The sequence below is a fragment of the Marmota monax genome, unplaced genomic scaffold (genome assembly GCF_021218885.2).
Source record: "Marmota monax isolate L192 unplaced genomic scaffold, Marmota_monax_Labrador192_F-V1.1 WCK01_AAM20220418_F8-fsc00368, whole genome shotgun sequence".
NCBI lineage: Eukaryota > Metazoa > Chordata > Mammalia > Rodentia > Sciuridae > Marmota > Marmota monax.
The window spans coordinates 1-20,133 of record NW_026695118.1 but is presented as its reverse complement, the minus strand read 5'-3'; the positions used below and the strand labels follow the sequence as shown (position 1 = coordinate 20,133).

Sequence of the window (20,133 nt, the reverse complement as noted above, 5' to 3'; positions counted from 1 at the left end):
GGGGCCCTGGGTTGGATCCTCGACATCACATACAAATAAAATAAAGATGTTGTGTCCATCAAAAACTAAAAATAAATATAATAAATAAATAAATAAATAAATAAATAAATAAAAGTATTGTGTCCAACAACAACTAAAACAAAATACATTTTTTTAAAATGTCATTAAATGAACTTCACCTTCACCTCTTTTTCCTCTTTTTCGTACTGGGATCGAACCTGGGGCTGCTTAACTGCTGAGCTACATCCACAGCCTTGTTTGGATTTTGATGAGAGTCAGGATTTCGCTAAGTTGCTTAAGGCCTCACAAGTTGTTGAGGCTGGCTTTCAACCTGCAGTCCTCCTGCCTCGGCCTCCCGAGCTGCTGGGACCGCGGGTGTGCGTCACCGCGCCCGGCAAAGCCTCTTTCTTTTTTGCTGATTTTTAAAAAACATGTCAACTAGAAAGCTCTGAATGAGGCACATGGCCCCTGCATTCACAGATGGCCTTGTGATCTGTGGTCGGGTGGCTCATTGGGATCCCACTGGTGTCCTCTTGGTGTCTCCTGAGGGCATGGGCACCACTCCCCTGCCCTGTCCACTTTCTGTCCACTCTCTCTCTCCTGGGGCCGTGCTTTCCTGTTCCGCATCCTCCTTCCCCTTCCTGGCCACCGTGTGTCTGGGCTGGTGTCCCCCACCCTGCTGGAAACCCTCAGGGTTCTCCTCTGTTACGTGCAAGGCTAAGTCCTGTGTCACCTTGGACACCCCCCACCACCACCACGTGCCCAGCTGTGGGAGAAAGCTGTCAGGTGCTTGTCAGAGGGAACATTTGTCCTAGGACGCTGTTTCCAGTGACATCATCGGGGGAAGCACCCGGTGACGTCGACAGTCTCCCTAGACTGCTTGTTCCTTCCATCACCTCTGTCCACTCATCAAGCGCCTACTGACCGCTCCTGGGGGCGGGGCTGCTTGCTGGGTGCTGAGGGTCCCACAGCGGACAAGATGCCCACAGGTCCCGTCCTCAGGTTCTCAGGGGCAGGGGACAAACAAGCAGGCAGAGAACTGCAGCTGGGGAGGGGCTCTGTGGGGGGGGGGTCTCAGAGGAGGGTTAGCCGGACTGGGGGCAGTCGGGGTGCAGCACCTGCAAAGGCCCTGTGGCAGGGGCAGGCACGGGATCTGGCTAGAACTAGACTCTGATGGCGCATGGGGTGGCCGGGTGGACAATCAGGACAGGGGCCATGGTCAGCCTCCAGGGGAGGACCACCTTCACAGTCTGCTCTGGCTGTGGTGTGGAGGGTCACAGGGGGCAGAGGCGTGGGGCAGCAGGAACTTGGATACATAGCCCAGGGCCAGGTGGGCCTGCTCTCCCCTCCTTGGCCAGAATTTAGTCACATGGCCCCACAGAGCTCCAAAGGACACTGGTGCGGGTGGCCTCTCTCTGGTCCTCCCAGTAGGCCTTGCCCTAGAGGAGGATGAGGGATGGACACTGGGGATATGAGTGTCCTGTGGCTGCCGTAACCAAGTGCCCCAGACTGGGGCTTAAACTAGCACATCTCGGTTCCCCCCAGACCAGAGGTCCGAGACCGAGGTTCAGGGACAGGCTCCCCGTGACGGTATCAGGGGACAATCCTTCTGGCCTCTTTTAGCTTCTGGTGACTGCCAGGGTTCCTGGGCCTGTGGCCACATCCCTCTAGTCTCTCCCCCCATGTCCCCGTGGCCACCTCCCCTGGGCCTGTGTGTCCAGATTTTCCTCTTGCTGTAAGGTCACCAGCCGTGGAATCAGGGCCACTCCCTGCTGGACGAGCTCCTCTCGCGATCTTCAACCGGTGACGTCTGCAGAGACCCGGTTTCCACACCAGGTGACGCTCCGAGGTTCTGAGTTTGGAGCACTGTTGGCCCCACCTCTTGGGGTCTTGGTCTCCTGCTGGTCTTTCTGTTTGCAGATGGCAGAGCCCTACCTGAGTGGGGCTTGGGGCCAGGAGGGGACACAGGGCCACCAAAAGGTCACCAATGCTGGGGTCAGGGCCCCACATTCTTTGAGGGCGTTGGTCACTGCTATGAGTAGACTCAGCTGCATGGGTGGCCTCGCATCCCAGAGGCGCGTTTGTCCAGGCTGGGGACACGGGGACTGGTACAAGGCTGGCAGAGGTCTGCTCCTTATTGTGGCTTTTGGTAAGGACTCAGAGAGTGATGAGACTCTGTGCAAGGCAGCCACTCTGAGAGCGAGAGGCAAGATCAGGGATCTGCCAGGATGATGTTCTGTCAGAAGCCGTCACCTGCACTAACCAAGGGCTCTGTGCTGGGTTGAGAAAGCCAGTTGTCGTGGCCCAACCGGAACTAGTACCAAAGGAAGTAAGCAGTTGAAGGCCCAAGAGGAGTATGTCCTGAGACTCTAAGTCTCCCCTTAAGGAAACAGTCTGATTATTATCTTTGCTGGATGTGGGGTGGGGCACAGGGTGGCATGTGGAATGTGAGACTTATAGAGCCACAGCAGCCAGTTTGGGACCCTGAGGGATGAGACTGGCAGGTCAGAAAAGAAAGGCTCCTGGGTCTTCGTTGATGTTTTGTTGAGCCCTGAATTTGCCAATCTAGAACCTTCTGGTACAGAGGGTAAAGAAACCCAGGATTCTTTGACTTGAGCATTTGGACAGTCGAGTCAGAGTCCTAACAGATTTCACCTGCACCGTGTAGTCCTTTCTCCCCACTCCCCAAGGATGTGAGCTCCTTGGAGATGTGGCCCTCAGCCTGACGGATAATCCCACAGGGATTTGGGGACCAGTGAGACCATCTTGGGTGCCCTCATCATCTAAGCTTGCCTTGGGTGGCAGGGGCACCATCCTGTCCACTCCTTGAAGCAGGGGACACCAGGGCTTGCGAGCAGGGTTGTGTCCCAATCCCATCCAGGATGAGGCCGGCTCAGCTGCCCCCAGCTCCTCGGTCCTCTGAGGGGCTGGCATTGGGTCATGTGACCTCCAGCAGGGCCCTGGCTTCCTCGTCATGGAAGGGGGACACCGTGAGGGTGATGTGCGGCTCCTGGTTATTTCGTGGGCAGGAAACTCTGAGGGCCACTGGCCCAGGGACAGGCTCTCTGTGGGTGGGCAGAGAGCGGTCTTGGGTCCTTCCCTGGGTGGGAAGCAGGACTCTGAGGGCTCCAATGTAGCCCCCCATCAACATCAAATGCCCCAGAAGGACAGACTCTCAGCCCTCCTGCTCCCAGAATCCACCCCCACATGACTTTTTTTTTTTTTTTGGTCCTGGGGGTTGAACCCAGGGGCGCTTAACCACTGAGCCACACCCCCAGCCCTTTTTCACATTTTATTTAGAGACAGGGTCTCGCTGAACTGCTTAGGGCCTTGCAAGTTGCTGAGGCTGGCTTTGAACTCGCCATCCTCCTGCCTCAGCCTCCCCAGACCCTGGGATCACAGGCGTGCACCACTGTGCCCTTTATTATTTATCTATTTATTTTTTAGTTGTATCTGGACACATACCTTTATTTATTTATTTTTATGTAGTGCCGAGGATCGAACCCAGGGCCTCGCTCGTGCTGGGTGAGCGCTGTACCGCGGAGCCACAACCCCAGCTCATCCTCCACCCTTTTTTAAAGAGGTTTATTTTGGATCACGGTTTTGGAGGTCCAAGGTCCAGGGAGTGTGACTTCTCAGCAGAGGCGGTTCAGGGCATCACCTGGGAAGAGTCAGGGAGGACACGTGTGTGTATGCCTCTCTGGTCTTTCTCCCATTATTTTTTCCTATGTGGGATCATCGATTCTGGCTTCCAACAGGCCCAAGAAGTTCCACTTCTTATCTGACCACTTGCAAAAGGCTTGGGTGCTGCCCCTTGACCCCTTGGGCTTGCATGCTGGATCTGCAAGGGGTTCCCTCCTCCTTTGCATGACCCCAGGCTACAGCTCTCAGGTAAGGCTGGGAGGGTCCCCAGAAGCCAGCGGGACTGTCACTGCTCCAAGAAGTAGGAACTGAAGGGCCCCATCAGCCAGCAGCGCTTGGCGAGGCTCCAGACTGCAGCCAGGTAGCAGGCTGCGCTGTCTCCCTCCCCTGGAAGTGGGGGGCCCTCGGGGGGACGCTGAGTCACATGACCCATCAGCTGACAAAACAGGATGACTCAGCCGGCAGCTGTCGGCCCCTGAAATAATGACAAAAACAATTAGCAATCCAAGCAGTAGCCTTTCCTTAATTATCTCCTCCGAGTTTAATTAACTAGCTAAATTATCAGCAGTAATGTAGGCATTAATTATGTCAAATTACAGTGTAAAACTCACAAAGTGTGGAAATGTCAATTCAGCTCGGCTCACCTGCCAAGCGGGGCGGGGAGCGGGTGCGCGTTACCTGGGCGCGTTCCCGGGTGCCTACCTGTCTGTGCGGAGGGCTGAGGGGGCCCCGGGGGCCAGGGAGGAACCCAGACAGGGGCCGGCGTCCTCGGGGCCACAGTGGGAAGGCGCAGGGGACAGGGAGGCTGGGGCCCGGGGATGCTGATGGGGGTGGTGGGGTTGCTTTGGCTTGGACTAAGGGAGGCAAAGAGCTGACTGCCCGACCAGATGGCCAGGCTGCTGAATTATTAAATTATGAATATTAATACGAATCAGACACAAAAGAGGTAATAATTTTGCTGCCCTACAGAAATAATTAACATAATTTTGATAAATTACATGATAAGAGAATCTCAAAATTGAGGTAGATTTATCTTAATTAATATCTTGGACCAGCTCTGAAAGGTAAATTGTTCCTTGGGGGTTTTGGGGCAGGGTGAGGCCAGGGTGGGATGTGGCCTGGACCCAGGACCTGGGTTTCTTGCTGTCATAGACCTGGGGGGCAAAATGTGAGGTCCCCGTTGGATCTGGAGGTGCCACTGTGTCCTAGGCCAGGGGACAGGGCTCGCCGTGCCTCGGTCTCCCTTTCTCAAAACCTGGTTGGTGTCCCAATGCCTTTAGCTCCTACCAAAGCACTCTGGCCCTGTCGTGGGCCACCTGCCCAGCAGGTGAGCCACACCTGCCTACTACCTACCTGGATACCCCTGGCTGGGGAGGCGGGGCCCAAGAGCTATTCCAGACACTTGTCCCGAGATTCTAAGGGTCTGAGCCAGGTTTCGCCCTCCCTGGGCCTCAGTTTCCCTGAGGTGTGATGGCCCTGGGCAGACCACACAGACTTCCAAGACTCTTGGTCCCTCCTGCCCTGCTCCTGGCCCTCTCATCTCCCTAGTGTCAACCAGTCTGTGGGGGACATTTGCCAAACCTCTCTGAAGTTGGTGGGCCAGCGTTGTGTGGTTGGCACCAGGACCCCAGGGCTCCCCCCAGCCCTGGCCAGTTACCTGACTCCCAGAAGCCTGGCCCTCTGTGGCCTGGGACTGTGGGTGTCCCATTAGGGAGCTGGTCACCTGGAGGCCCAGGACTGAGTAGGGTCACATGGAGCCCAGGTAGGCCCTCGAGACCCCTTTTTACTCTCTCACTCTTCTGTAGTGACTCTTCTGTGGTGTCAGGCAGGTCCCCAGGGGCTCCAGCCTCCCGAGGCCTTGGCTTTCCAGTGGGCTTGCCTGGCTGTCCCCATGGTGTCCCCTCTGCTCTGTCCATGATGTGATCAGCGCTGTGATCAGATGCCTGCTCACTGTCAACTCCCTCCCAGAGCATGAGCCCCACATGGTCAGGGACTCTACCTGTTCTGTCCACTGCTGAATTCCCAGGTTCCAGCACATAGTAGGTGCTCAGTAAAGCCTTGCTGAATTCATCAACTAACACATCCTTCACGTGATGGATCCGTCACCTCCAATGCATTGGGCACAGTGCATGGTGCACCCGGCACAACCTCGGCACGCTTCAGGTTCTGCAGTGAAGACTGGCCACACCCTCATGTCCAGCGCCACACCCTGGCCACCAGGCATTTTATAGCATGGATGCAGCAGGAGATGGCTCACTGTGCCACACAGAGGTGACACAGAGCATGTCACCTTCAGGCATGAGGGTACGTCTCGCTGTGACTCCTGGCTCAGGACACTGTGGGACACACCTCACACATGTGCGTGATAAGCCAAGGAGGCCTGGCTCCCCCCGCCCTGGTGTGTGTGTGTGCACTTCAGGACACGTGTGCCTGCCTCCGTGTGTTCACACGTGTGGGCTTTTAACCTCCCGGGGTCCCTGTGAGGCTCTTCCTGCTCCCTGGGCCTCGGTTTCCCTGCCTGGGTCACCCCGGGAGGGCCTGGGTGGCGGTCACCCTGGTCTGCAAAGCAGGGGGTGATGACGTCTCTGGATCTGTCCTTCAGCCCAGCGAGCTCTTTCCAGGCCTGTGCTAGAAGTCAAGGCTCTGGGAAGATGTGGGGACCCTCCAAGGCCACAGGGAGCCAGGAGCCAGGCTGTGGGCAGGTGACATCCGTGTGTCCCCTGGGGTCTGGCCAGCTCTGGCACTACAGCTGGGATCGGGCCACAAAAGCTGAGGCAGTGGCCTGGCCAGAGAAGGAGACCTGCCCAGCCCTCGGCCACCATGGGGCATCTTGGGCTTGGTTTCTCCCAAGAATGGGGTGCTCCAGGAATGGGGTGCTCCAGGAATGGGGCGCTCCGGGCAGCTGCAGCAGTGGACAACAGGCCTCAGTTCACTCAAGAGCAAGGCCAGCTTCTGTCCCAGCACTGGGGACGGCTGATGACAGACACTCAAGTAGGCAGGACGTGAGGTACCACCCAGGGCTCCAAGCCAAGGTGGCCCATCAGGGACAGCGCCATGCACGGGTCAGGGATGCTTTGAGGATAGAGCATGTGATGCCAAGACCCGGGGACAAGAGTCAGCAGGGCCACCAGGGCCACAGGGGGCAAGGGGGGTGTCCAGACGGGAACACAAGGGGGCTTGAGGGTGCGTCCCATCCGGGTTGGGTGCACGGTGGGATGGGAGGGCAGCCCAGGACACAGCTAAGCTCAGGGCTCGGGTCCAGACGCTTCCCAGCTCCAGTTGGCTCTCTGAGAAGCCTCGGTTTCCTCATCTGTGAAATGGACGAGCAAAGCCCTGCTCACAGGTGGGCCCAGGCCTTTGTGGGGGTGGAGGCGGCCTCCTGAACCCCAGGGCAGATATCTGGTGGGACAAGCAATGGTGACTCCCTCCCTGCGGGGGACCTTCAGGAGTGGCAGACAGAGAGGGCCCCAGCTCAGGATGATGTCAGAAGTGGCAGAGCGCCAGGTGCTAGGGATTGGCCAGGCTGGGTGATGTCAGAGGGCACAGGCAGTGGGCAAGGTCAGCTTGGAACGTGGCACTCAGGGCCGTGCCTCTGGGGGGTGCCAGACCACTCTTCCCTCCCTCCTCCCTCCCTCCTCCCCCTCCCTCCTCCCTCCCTCTCCTTCCCTCCTCCCACCCTCCTCCCTCCTGCCTCCCTCCCTGCTCCCCAGTCCCCCTTTTGTTTCATATCTTATTTTGAGACAGGGTCTCGCCAGGCTGGCCTTGAACTTGCCGTGCTACTGGGACCGCAGCGTGCGCCACCACACCTGGCTAAGCGTTTTCTGAAGTGCCTCCCTCGGGGACACTGCAAGCACAGAAACCAGCATGAGACAGGCGTCGGGCGTCGTACCCACCACCAAGCTGAAGCACGTGCTAGCCTTCTGCTGGGGTCTAATGGGACCGGCTAGGGAACCCTCCATGTCCAAAGTGACCTCTGATTATAGAACTTTTAGCTTCACAGAAAAGTTGCAAACAGAGTCCTCGTCCCCCGCAGTGTGCCCCCCCACCCCGTGTTCCTGTCTTCTGGGATTTGGACTGAGGGTCTGGCATCTGCACACTGTATTCAGTTTCCCAGGTCCCCTGGTGTGTTTTTTCTGTTCCAGGATCTCACCTGACTGTCATCGACTTGCCGCTCTGTCTTGGCCGCTCTGAGGGGTAGCAGTCGGGGAATTTTTGCAGATTGGGGTTCGTCTGAGTTTTTTTCTGGTTATGCTGAGGCTCTGGGTCAGGGAGCCGAGGCCGGGGTGAAGCGCCCTCTGTGCTGGGCTTTGGGATCAATGTGGCTGCCTGGGGAGGGTGGTCACATCTGGGAGGGGCAGGACGTGGGCACGGGAGAGGCCAGTGAAGGGAAGGGGTGCCACCAGGTGGGTGGGGGACGGTGCTGGGTGTGGCTGAGATGGTTGACCTGGACCATGTGGAGTTGGAGTCTGCAGCTCCTGGGGAGTGGGGATGTGGGGAGGAGGCTGGGTGCTTGGGGTGGGGGCCCGGAGGAGGGCCAGGGGAGGGCTGTGGGCAGGAGGCGGCGGTGGCTGGGTCTACTCCGTCCTCCCCACACGGAGGCTCGGGGCCACCCCTGCACGCTCAGTGAGGACGCAGACCTGAGGGTCTGGCATCCTCGTAATTAATTCATCAGGCGTCATGCTGGGATGTCTGACGATGCTCAAGTGTTTAATTACAAACTTCTCCATAACCATGCACTTTAATTACCTCGGGCTGGGAGAGCTCGAGGGCATCAACCCGCCGCCCTACCTCGGCGCCGTGTCCAGCCCAAGACGTGAGGGAGGTCTGGACCATAAGTGGAGCAGGTGGGGACTGAGAGGTGGGCCTGGGGCAGGATCAGCAGCAGCAGCCGCAGGATGACCTGGATGGGACAGCAGGAGGGGCCGGGCAGATGCCTCAACACCAAAACTGGGGTAGCACCTGCGTATGAGCGGTCTGAGCCCAGAGCCCCATCTCAGGTCCTTGAGGTGTGTTGACAACCCTGTGCCTCCTGAAGACGGGGTCCTGGTTTCAGGAATGAGAACTTGATGTGTGATCCCACATCTGTCACTGCTCACCCCTGCCTCAGTCTCGTCGTCTGTAAAACGGGGCACACAGCAGGCCTTAGCATGATCCATCTCCATACCGAACATCAGAGGGTGCACTTCATCACTTGTCTGTCTGTCCCTCCGTACAGCTGTCATTCATCCCTCCACCTGCCCATCCGCCCACTCCTCCACTCACTCATCTGTCTCTCCATCCACCCTTCCAGCAGGGGATTCTTCGAGAGTTAAATGGCCCGCCGGGCATCTGGGCATGCACAATCAACGGGTTAGCTCAGCCTGGCACACACCTGCCCAAGTCAGGGCAGATGGGCAGGTGGGAGGTTGGAACATCTGTGCGTGTGTGGGGAGGACGATCAGGCAAAACCAAAGGGACACTGCTGTCGGATCAGAGCTCCCTAGTCTCAGGCCTCCTCGCCCTGGTCACAGTTGACACCCCTCTTGATTCAGGCTCTTGACTCCTGTGTCTGCTGTGACCTCAGAGGGGCACGTGTGTGCGTCAGTGCAGGGAGAGAGAGGGGTAGTGGGTAGGGCTGCCCACCCTGGCATGTCTGCCCTGAAATGTCTTTGGAGGTGGACATTCCAGCCACCCAGCTCTCCCTCAGCCTCAGGCTGTGTCTGTCCCTGGGGGCATGGGACAGTCTGCAGGTCAGTGAAGACACTGCACTTTCTTCCTACAGCTACATGACTGGGGCCCTGGGCCTGAGGATGGGATGAAATTGACCACTTCCGTCCCGGTCCATGCCGACTCATCAGTTGGAAGTCTGTTTCTACCGAAGTTAGGTGTGGTGGCAGACACCTGTAATCCCAGCAGCTCAGGAGGCTGAGGCAGGAGGATTGCGAGTTCAAAGTCAGCCTCAGCAATGGCGAGGTGCTAAGCAACTCAGTGACACCCTGTCTCTAAATAAAATACAGGGGCCAGGGTTGTGGCTCAGTGACAGAGCACTTGCCTAGCATGCGTGAGGCACTGGGTTCCATCCCCGGCACCACATAAAAATAAAAACAAAATAAAGGTATTGTGTCCATCTACAACTAAAAAGAAAAGACTTTTAAAAAATAAATAAAATACAAAATGACCTGCTACCTGGTACCAGCACACCACTAGTCTCCAAGGTCCTGCTGGGGGGTGGGTCCCAGACTGCAGATTCCCTCTCTTCTGCCCTGAGCTCTGTTCTAGCTCCACACCCGGGCCAGAGACAGCACACGGTGTCAGCCCATTTTCCAGATGAGGCTAAGGAGGCTCAGAGAGGTAAAGGAATTTGCTGAAGGCCACACAGCCCATCGGTGGTGGTGAGAATGGAGCTGTGTATCACTGGGTTCTGGGGTCACGTGGTAGAAGATGAATGGAAATCATGACAGCAAGAGACCTGGGAGCCTGGAGAGGAAGAGGCCAGACAGAGACGGGGAGGGACTTGTCCAAGGTCACGCTTGTCAAAGACATTGCTGTGCCAGGCTGCTTCTTCCACCAGGTCCCCCCAGCACAACCTCCTGCCTACCAGGTGCAGCCCGAGTTCAGGGCCTGCCACTGTGCTTGGCAGAGGCCCTGGACAGCAGCAAGTTCTGCCCGGCTCTTGCTGGGTTGGCACCCGGGCCAGTGCCATCTGTCCCTGGCAGCCCCTTACCCTCCGCCCAAGATGCCTCCCACTCGGAGGGAGACCCTGGAGGAGGTGGAGTGGGTCATGGCTGGAGGTGCTGGAAGTGGCCAGCAGAAGCACTCGGCTTTCCATTGGGGAGGGCCACAGGCATGGGAGGGCCCGACACAGGGTTGGGACACCCAAACCCCCACTCTGTGCCAGAGCAGTGCTCAGGAATTCCTGGCACCCTGTACTGTCTGGGGAGGGGGAAGAACTGAAGAAAATGCCTGTTCTAGCTTCCCCCCAGCACACACAGGGAAACCAAGGCCCAGAGGGGTCAAGAACTTGCTGAAGGCTGCTCAGTGGGGTGGCAGGGGCCGCCCAGAGCCCTGGGAGGGCAGACCCTACTCACTTGCCCTCCCCCCACCCCCTCCCCCACCATCCTCCCGCCTCCCTACTCACTTGGCCTTGAAGTCCTCTCCTACTCCAGATTCCTGTCCTTGGAAGAAGCTGGTGACCCCTCAGAACCCTGGGGGTGGAGTTCTGCCCGGACACCTACTCAAGGCTGCGAGGGTTGAATGGGTTTAGACTCATAAATAACTATTAATTAATCGTTGACTAAATATGAGTGTACTGGCCACTGAAAGGTGTTGAGTGTGCCCGGGGTGCTGTGCCACTTCCTTCTCTCGTGACCTTGAGCAGGTTACTTGCATTTTTCTCCCCTCAGTTTTCTCCTCTGTAAAATGGAGCCACACAAAGGTAGGCTTAAGTGACCCAGGGAAAGCTCTTGGGGCCCTCCTGGAATGTGGTCAATTGGGCCTGTGGGCTCTGGCTCCGGGTACCTGCATCATTGGCCACGCCCTAATGGAGGGCGGGCCCCGGAACGGGGCGGGGCCACGGCGGGTGGGGCCTCAGGCCTGCTCTCTCCAACTGCCCGCGGTGAACTCGCAGCGCACGGCCGGAAGGTGGCGCTCCGGCGTTTCTGAGCGCGCTGGGAGGGCGCGAGCCCGGGGTGCTGGGGGCAGATGCGGACACCGGTGCGCACGGATTCCGAGTGGACACGACTCCACGTGCGCCCGGCTGCACAAATGCTGGCGCATCCAAGGCACACGTGCACATGCGCGCAGACCCTTCCGGCCCGGGGGTCACTCCTCGCCCAAACCTCGGCCGGCTGGAATTCCGGCTTCAGCCTGTGTCCGGGTCTTTCTCACCATTTCCTGCTACCAAGACTCCCGGCACCCCCCCACCCCGACCCTGCACCCCGGCCCAGAGCTTTCCCCAGTGGGCGTTCAGCACCTCACCCCTGGTGCTCAGCCCAGGGACATTAGGGGCAGAATCACCCTGCAAGGCCTGGTGGGAGCGCACTGATGATGGCATGGTCTGGTGCCACTGACCTTGGAGCTGAGGGCACAGCGTCCTGTTATTTCCCAGGGAGGTCACTGAAGTTGGAGAGGGACACTTGTCAAGGTTCCCCTTGGGTGAGGCCAGGACCTAGGTCTAGGGGTTCCTGTGGCTGCCTGGACATCTGGACCTTCAGAATGAAGGACACTCATCCTTGGCTTCTTGGTCCCTCCTGGCCCGAGTGATCCCCTCTGGAGGCTCCAGGGTCAGGAAGGGCCCAGCTCTGCCCGCCAGCCTCCACCTGTGCTGGGCAAGTGCCTACCTACTCCTGTCCTCAATTTTCTGTCTTCCCAGGGGATGACAGCTATCCTGGCCTACCCGTGAGGACAGACTGCAGGCTCTGTCCCTGTCATTATCTGGGGTGAGCCCAGCACCTCCCAGGTGTGGCTTTTGTCTATTGCCCAATGACTGCTCAGAGACCCCCACCCCACACAGCACGGGTCCTCCGCAGGCACCAGAGGCCTCAATCCCCAATCTGTGCAGTTGGGCATCTCTGCTGGCTTCTCAGGGTGTGGAGAGGGAAGACAGACACTAGGGCAAGGGCAGCGGGGACAGGAGCCGCTGCCCAGGGAGGCCTGGCGCATGCGTACTTGTGTATATACAGAGGTGCCCAAAAAGAATCGCTGCTACCACCCCCTCACCCCAGCCAAGATGCCCATACTGCCAGGTATGGGCCACACGCAGGCGGGCAATGCCTGGTACCCCAGCAGAAAAGAGCAGTTGGGGCACCCCCACCCGTTGCCACCCCCGAATCCATAAGCACAGTTTATCTGTGCAGGTCAACAGCGCGCGCGGTCTGCTCGGCGGAATTGTTGGAACACCCTGGATACGCCGAGAACACTCCTTAATTAGATTCCGCAGAACCCTGACACACAAACAAAAGATATTAATATCAAGCGGCGCAGCTTCAATTGCAGTTTACACAGATCAGAGAACATTTTGGGTGCAAAGAGGTTGTGTGTGTGACAGGTTGTTACTTTACAAGTTGGGGATGCGGGGCACGTGACAGGCCTGAGTGCCACCGATTCCAAGCAGGATGGGGGGGGGGGTTGGGTGGCCAAAAGACATTCGAGGTCAGAGCTGAGGGTTGGAACTGGGCTGGCCTAGATAGGGGCCTGGGTCATTCAGGGCCGGAGGGATAAAGGCTCAGCCCTGGGAGGTCACCGGGGGTTTTGCTCCCTCAAACATTATTCCAGTGCTGGTTATAGGAGCAGAGGGGGTGACAAAGAATTGGGTCTTCTCCAAGGTCACTGTGCTCCTGACTGTGGGGTCTGTTTCCTCCATCTCTTTATATATATATATATATATATATATATATATATATATATATATATATATTGCTCAAATGTGATGGATTGAGGGGTGTCCCTCAAAAGATGGTTCTAATCCCATGGGCCAGTGTGACCTTATTTGGACCAAGATCTTTGCAGATATCATCATGTGGAACTCATTCAGGTGGGTGACCCAACACCTCTCGTCCCCCGCCAGCTCCTCCACGGCAGACCTCTGGCCTCTGCAACTGTAAAATGATACATTTTTGTTGCTGAAAGCCAACCCCCCCAGCCCCAGTCCCGCCACCAACCCTACCCCGTTTGTGGCACTTGGTTAAAGGCAACCCCGGAAAAGTAACGCGAGGTTTTCCAGCAAACTCGCCCCTTCCCGGGCACGGTTCAGTATCTTCCCAGATTGTGTGACTTACCACCCATAGTAGCTGTTTCCAGAAGGTTCTCATCACCTCCCAACAAGGAAATCACAACGATCACCACTCACCTCCTGGTTTCCCCTCCCAAGGTTCAGCCCTCTCTGTTGCTATGATTTATTTGCCTTTTCCAGACACTCCACAGAAGTGGGGTCCTCAAGGTCCATAGGCCCTCCATTCCTTCATGGGGTTGTGAGGCGTTCTGTTGAACCCATGGACCACATTTGGTCGATATGTTCATCCACTGATGGACATTTCTGTGGCTTTCAATCTTTCTTTGACTGTTGTGAATAACACTGCAGTCACTGGGCGCAGTGGTGCACACCTGGAATCCCAGCGGCTGGGGAGGCTGAGTCGGGAGGATCGTAAGTTCAAGGCCAACCTCAGCAACTTAGCAAGACCCTGTCTCAAAATTAAAAAAAAAAAAAAAAGTCCTGGGGATGTAGCTCAGTGGTTGAGTGTCTGTGGGTTCAAAAAACAAAAAGAGTAATGCAACTATCAATATTCGTATGTAGGTTTTTGTGTGCACGGTTTAGTTTTTCCTTGGGTATGTATGCCCACAAGTGCTTAAAACCTTTTTCTAAAGCGAGGGCTAGGGGTGTAGCTTAGTGGCAGAGCATATGCTTAAGACTAAGTGCAAGGCCCTGGGTTCCATCCCCAGCACCACAATAAACAAACAAACAAACAAACAGCTAGATAGATGAGTGAATGAATAGGTAAATAGTTACATAGATGAATAAATACAAATACACAGTTTAAAAAATGTCTCTTCCTCACATGGTACAAAAGGGATGAGCACACACAGGTCGACCCAGCAACTCAGGAGGCTGAGTCAGGAGGATAGCAGGTTCCAGGCCAGCCTGGGAGACTTATCCAGACCTGTTGTCAAAATCAAAAAGGACTCGGGGTTGGCTCCAGCCAGTGCCTGCCCAGTAGGGGTGAGGGCCTGGGTTCAATCCCCAGCCCTGAAGGAAAGGCTGAGCCGTGAACCCAGAGCTTCCTGTGGCTGCCGCTCAGCCTTCCCCGTGGTGATGTCAGGCCACGGCTGCTCCTGTCCCTCCTTCCATGTGACGTGTGGCTTTGCCAGCTGTGCGGTGGCCCCAGCAGCCCCCTGTGTGCATGTGTCCCCCCTGGTGGACACAGGATGTCTCTGGGTGTTTACTGTGCTGCTTTGGCACACCCTGTCTCTGGAGCATTCGAGCATCAGTCGGGTGAGTTTCCCCAAGTGCAGTGGCCAGAGCTCTCCTTGCTGTACAAATGGGGACACTGGGGCCTAGAGGCGGGGGCAGGGGCCCCTCTGGCTCACCCAAGAGTGCTGCTTACTGGGCACCTATTAAGTGCTGATGCTCCCCAGGTACAACCTCATTAGACTCTGACATAGCCCAGGAGCCACCCCATGTCCGATCCACTGGTCGCCCCCTCTTCTGGTCTTCAGGAGCCCACAGTTCCTAACCTTGTACCGAGGGGACCTCGACCTGGGCCCTGCGTGTCACTCCAGGCTGGTCTTCACCCTGGCCCTGTCCCTGTGTGGCCTCGGGAAGGGGGTTTCCTTTCTGGGCCTCAGTTTCCTTGTCAACACTGCAGGGTGGGCACACCCAGCCCAGCCCCAGTGGGCAACTGTGGCCATCAAGCAAGGTCACAAAAATGCCCAGTGCCTACCGGCAGGACCAGAGCCTGAGCCGGCAGCTGGTGTCCGTCGGATTCCTGTTTCGTCCGCTGCTCTGACATTTGGGGTGGGATGCCTACTTCCCTTTCCCAGGTCAGTGACAATGATAAAAACGTGTCCCTTCGTGACAGTCACTGCTATGTCTGTGTGTCTTACCATACCTGGTTACAATGCATCTCAGGCCCCCTTCAATCACCATGTCCTCTGTCCCTGCTCTGGGCTGAGCGAATCCACCTGGTGGATGAAGACGCTCCAGGGCACTACCTGGAGGGCATCAGCCTGTGACGCAAAACAGAGACTCAGAGAGGTTAGGCAACTTCTCAGAGGGCACACAGTACACCCATGGCACCCCAAACCAACTGCTTTCAAAGTCTCTTGTCCCCTCTTTGGGTGGAGAGATCAGTGTAACCCAGAGGCCTCTCTCTTCCTCTCAGGGTCAGGACATTTCCCCATTGCAACACTGAGCAGAATTATTAGGGGACAGTGGCCCCGTCGTCGGGGAAGGGAAAACATGATTGTTTAGAAAAAAAACTGCCTCCAATGTATTAAATTAGACGTAATTTATATAATGGCTGCTGGAGTTTCCAAAATAATAATAATAATAATAATTGCATGACTTTCCTTCCAAGGCTCCAGAGACAAATTAAAATAATGTAAAGTAAGTTCCTAATTGGTGTGGGCTGTGGGCGTCTGGGCAGCCTCCAGGTGTGTGCCTGACACGGTGGTGGCCGGCTCCCCAGGGCCCAGCCTGCCCACCCCTCCCCGCTGGGTCCTCGTGCCTGTGCACCTGTCCACGTGCATTCTGTGTGCGATGGCCTGCCACAGCCACAGGCTGGGCTGTCCCCGCCCGGCCCCCTCCTGAGTTGGGGGCCAGAGGCTGAGGGCCTGGTGATGGCTGCCAGGTGCAAGGTGGCTGGAGAAGGAGACCATTCTTCCAGTCTCCTCCCAGCCCCTCCCACCTGTTGTGGGCCCCTGGGACCCCGGGCTCCTCGCTCAGGGACCACAGCGCTCCCTGGGGCATCTGCCAGAGCAAAACAATCCTTTCTTCCTGTGGGGAAATAAAAGCCTGTGACAACATCCAGGGTGGCCGCCCTGGCATTCGGGAAGTGAGCGGAGAGGCCTGTGCTGACCGGTGGGATCCTGAGCCCCAGCCCCAGGCCCCGCCCTCGGCCCTGGCCTCCCTCTCCCCATCTCTACAAAGCAGAGTGTGTCCCCGGAAGGTCAACGCCTGGTGGCCTTGGGTGGCTGCAAGGCTCTCCTGGGCGTGAACACCTTGGGCCTTTTCCTTCTCTAGAAGCTCAGTTTATGATGTCCCCATTTCTCAGATTTAACCCTGGAGGTCCCACAGAATTTACAGCTGATTCTGGCACGTGGGGTTAGGGTAGACCCCGAAGCCCCAGGCAGGGGTCTGATTGGCGCCCTGGCACCTCCCTTAGGATTCCTCAGCCCCCAGTGCTAAGGGAACGTGGGGTGCCAGTCCTGGGGTGCGGTGGCATGGCTCAGGGTACATCAGCCCCAGGGCTCCTGCACCTCAGCTGTCCCGCCTCAGAACGTCCCTGCACCCCAGCTCCCACCTGAGCGCCCATCTGCAACCTCCCCAGCCAGAGCCACCTCTGGGACTCTCCTCTGATCCTCTGGTGTTGCTTGGTGGTGTCCCCTGCAGCGCCCACATCATTGGTCAGGTGTCACAGGCTGTCACGGTGCACGGTAGCTCTCTCTCTGCAAGGCAGGGACAGTGACCCATCATCTCCGTGTCCCTGGGAGTGGTGCCCAGCTTGAGGTACCAAACTCATGGCCAGTGGATTAGCGAGGTGGCGACACGTTGCTTCCTGTTAGCAACCAGGATGGGAACAGACATATTTCAACTGAATCACAAGTTAAAAAGCCAAATGCAGGAAGACATCTGCACCTTGGGGAAGAAATGCACCCTGAGACTGAGGAAGGGAGGAGAGGGGAGGGGTGGGGGTTGTTGGAGGAGGACAAGAGGGTGGCCTGGCCTCCTTGTCCCCTCTGGGAGAGGCACCCGCCACAGAGCTGAGGCTCCTGGGTGGCTGGGCTGGGAGGGACAGAGATGGTCACCTCCTTCTCTCCAGAGTCAATAGCCCAATCTGAAATGAACAAAATCACCCTTCACTTGGGGGACTGGCCTGATCGTGGGGTGCAGGCAGGCTCCCTGTCCCAGGGCATCCGGGGCCTCTCCACCTGTCCAGACTCCTGTCCACGGGAGCAGCCACTCCAGCCCCTGTGTTGGTGCTGACTGACCAGCTCTGGCCTGCTCCTGCCCCCTGGGCTCTGGGTCAGAGTTAGTGATGGGGACTGCCCCACTTACAGACAGGAGGGGCAGACTCCCTGGAAGTGGTACTGCCTGGCTGTAGAGGCCACTCGGGTGGGGGTCCTCAGGGAGGACAGTCCATGGCTGGCCAGCTGGATAGCCTCTGATTTGCCCCCTTCCTGCCCCTGCCTGGTGCTGGGCGCCTCCCTCAGCCTCAGCTCACCTGGTCTCCCTCTGACTCCATGCCAGGCCCCCAGCCTTCGTCCTCCCCCACCCTCCTCCTCCGCTGTCCTCACCCCCTGCTCATCTCGAGCTGCAATTACAGCTAATCAGATACCTGAGCCGCTTGCGAAGCTATTAGCAGTTCTCCCTGCCCGGTGGGAAATCAGCCGGGCTGGACAATTAGCTTTTTAGTTCCAACTCGGATTCTGATGCAAGCAATAAACAACTGGCTGCTCCCTGCCCCCTCCCGCCCACACCCCCTCCTGCTCCTCCTCCGCGGGGGCCTCCCCACCCAGATGCCCAGTGGTCCCGGGGATCCCGCAGCCTCCCTGCAGCCTGCGGGCCTGGTCCAGCGCCCTGGCCATCACCCACAGCGATGGACCCTCCCAAGCCAAGCGCCCTCGATCGCTTTCTATCATGAGGTTTTGAAAAAAAAAAAAATCGGAGAGGAGGGGCAGTGACCTGGGCTATTTTCAGGGGGTCTGCAGCCCCTGCACCCCCAGGCTAACTCCTCCTGCCTGCTGAATTCCTCGCCATGTGTGTGAGTGCGTGCAAGCCTGCGCGTGTGTGTGTGCGCGCGTGCGTGGGTGTGCGCCCGCGCGCGCGCGCCTGTTTGTAATTAAGCAGTTAATTGCGCCGGGTTCTTGATTAGCTTTGGGGGATGGTAATGTTCTAGCGAGAGGAGGTGTTGTGTACAGTTCAGAATCATTTAGAGAAATTGGAGCTAATTTTGCTGTCTGCGCTTATTACTGCATTAATTTAATTTGGGTTGCTTTTAGCTCATTAACACATCTAATTAATTCGTTGACATCACTATTAAGATGTCTCTTTGAAATTGGCGTCTCCAGATAATCAGGATGGAAAGGCTGACACGCCAGCGCGGAGCTGCCTGGGAACATGGAGAAGGGGCGGGAAGGAGACCAGACCACTAATGAATTTTCCATCAGCAGCGCGCGCGGCTCGTCGGAGGGGGTGTGAGGCGGGCGGCGGCGGCAGCTGTAAGACAAAGGAAGGGGGAGCCCGCGAGCTCGCGGCCGGCCGGGTCTTAAATATTGAATTGCTTAGGAAAACAAACAGACCGGCCCGGAGCTGCAGAGTGGGGGCGAGGCTGCCCGCTACCCGCCCCCGCTGCGCTGCTCCGGGCACTTCCTGGGTGACCCTGGAGGGGCTGCCCATCTGGAAGGGGCATGGCAGAGGCCTGGGGGGGAGGCAAACCTGCCACCGGGAGATCACATGAACTGGGAGGGCATCTGTGGACCCTCTTGTTGGACAGATGGGGAAACTGAGGCTCAGAGATGGGAGCTGTGTGGTTCAAGGTCACAAGAAGTTTGGGGGCTGTCCACGGAGACAGGCACAGCCCAATGCATGCTGTGCATCATTCCCGTCTCCCTGGGGCTCCTGTGGGGCACTGGGAGAGGTGACTCTCCGGCTCTCAGGGTGGCGAGGCTGGGGCTGCCAGGCCAGCTGCAGCTTCTCAGCATGCGTCCGCCAGGATTGGGGTCCCCTGGATCCCTTTAGGTCCTGGGCCTCACAGGCTCACTTCCTCTGGAAGGTCCCCTGTCCTTCTCTTGGGCAGAGTCACCTATCTGTGTGTCCAATGGAGTCCTCAGGCCGCCCCTCCTCCAGAGGAGCCCCTGGATTCCTACCTGGAGGCAAAGCTGGCCGGCACGTGCCTGCAGCTGGACCAGAACGTGAGGACCCCCTTGTCTCCTGAAGTGCAAGTTCAGTTCCCTGGGACTGAACCCACAAGGTCAAACTCTGCCTCCGTTCAGCAGATTCTGCTCCAGCACCTGCCATATTTAAGGTCCAGGCTGGTCAAGAAGACGCCTGCTCTGCATCCACAGAGAAGCAAGGCTCCCAGGGTCTCACGCTTCCTGGGAGGGGTCCATGCTTCCTGGGAGGACCTCCTGTTACTCTGTCACTCTATTTGGGTGGCAAATAAGAGGATGCCCAAGGGCTTAGGTCCTGCAGGGTGATGGTCTCACACTCTTTCTGGGACTTGAGGCAAGGAAGCCTTCAAGGAGGAGGTGAACTCAAGTTGAAGGACGAGTAGGAGTTCGTCACCCGTCATGTTGGAGAGCAGGGGGTCCAGGTCCAAGGAGCCCCGGGGGCTGCTCTAACAAAGCTCTGCCCACCCAACCCCTGCCCTGTTCTAACCTTCAACATGCGGTTGGGGCAGGGCTCCAAGGGAGGCTCTGGTGGGAGCCAGAGAGTCCACTGCAGTCAGCTTGCCCGTGCGGCGGTCCCCAGCCCTGGACCCTCTCCACCGGGCTTCTCCACTGGATGCCTGGGCTTCCTAAAGCCTGGCACCAGGATCCAAGAGCAAACTTCCCAGGAGAATGAGCAGAAGTTCCCGGCATTTTTATGACCCAACCTTGGAAATTTCTCAGGCTCTGAGTGGAGGCAGTCACTGAGGTCTGTCCAGTTTCCAGGGGAGGGGGGACCTGGTCTCATTTCTTGATGGGGAATGTCTTGGAAGAACACGGGATGGCAGGTGCAGCTGCACCTCTCCTTGGACAATGCAGTCGGCCACCTTGGCTCTCCTCTTTGTCCACTCTGCCCTGCCGTGTTCCCTA

At 57.6% G+C, this 20,133-nt stretch overlaps 2 long non-coding RNA genes across 5 annotated transcripts; both read right to left on the bottom strand.

Moving 5' to 3' along the window:
- Positions 1-7,357: 7,357 nt before the first annotated feature.
- LOC131423561 (uncharacterized) lies at positions 7,358-11,500 on the bottom strand. 2 transcript variants are annotated; one of them, XR_009225278.1, is made up of 4 exons: positions 11,140-11,500; positions 10,760-11,033; positions 7,793-10,098; positions 7,358-7,486 (listed from the first exon to the last, which is right to left on the bottom strand). It is a non-coding gene; the product is annotated as an uncharacterized LOC131423561 (long non-coding RNA). The 2 variants fall into 2 exon arrangements; XR_009225279.1 differs by lacking the exon at positions 7,358-7,486 and having other exon boundaries at positions 7,729-8,758; positions 8,905-10,098.
- Positions 11,501-13,303: 1,803 nt separating this feature from the next.
- On the bottom strand, positions 13,304-18,105 carry LOC131423560 (uncharacterized). 3 transcript variants are annotated; one of them, XR_009225276.1, is made up of 4 exons: positions 18,020-18,105; positions 15,225-16,892; positions 14,175-14,276; positions 13,304-13,799 (listed from the first exon to the last, which is right to left on the bottom strand). It is a non-coding gene; the product is annotated as an uncharacterized LOC131423560 (long non-coding RNA). The 3 variants fall into 3 exon arrangements; XR_009225277.1 differs by having other exon boundaries at positions 14,175-15,342; positions 16,638-16,892; XR_009225275.1 differs by having other exon boundaries at positions 14,175-16,892.
- Between the last annotated feature and the right edge of the window lie 2,028 nt (positions 18,106-20,133).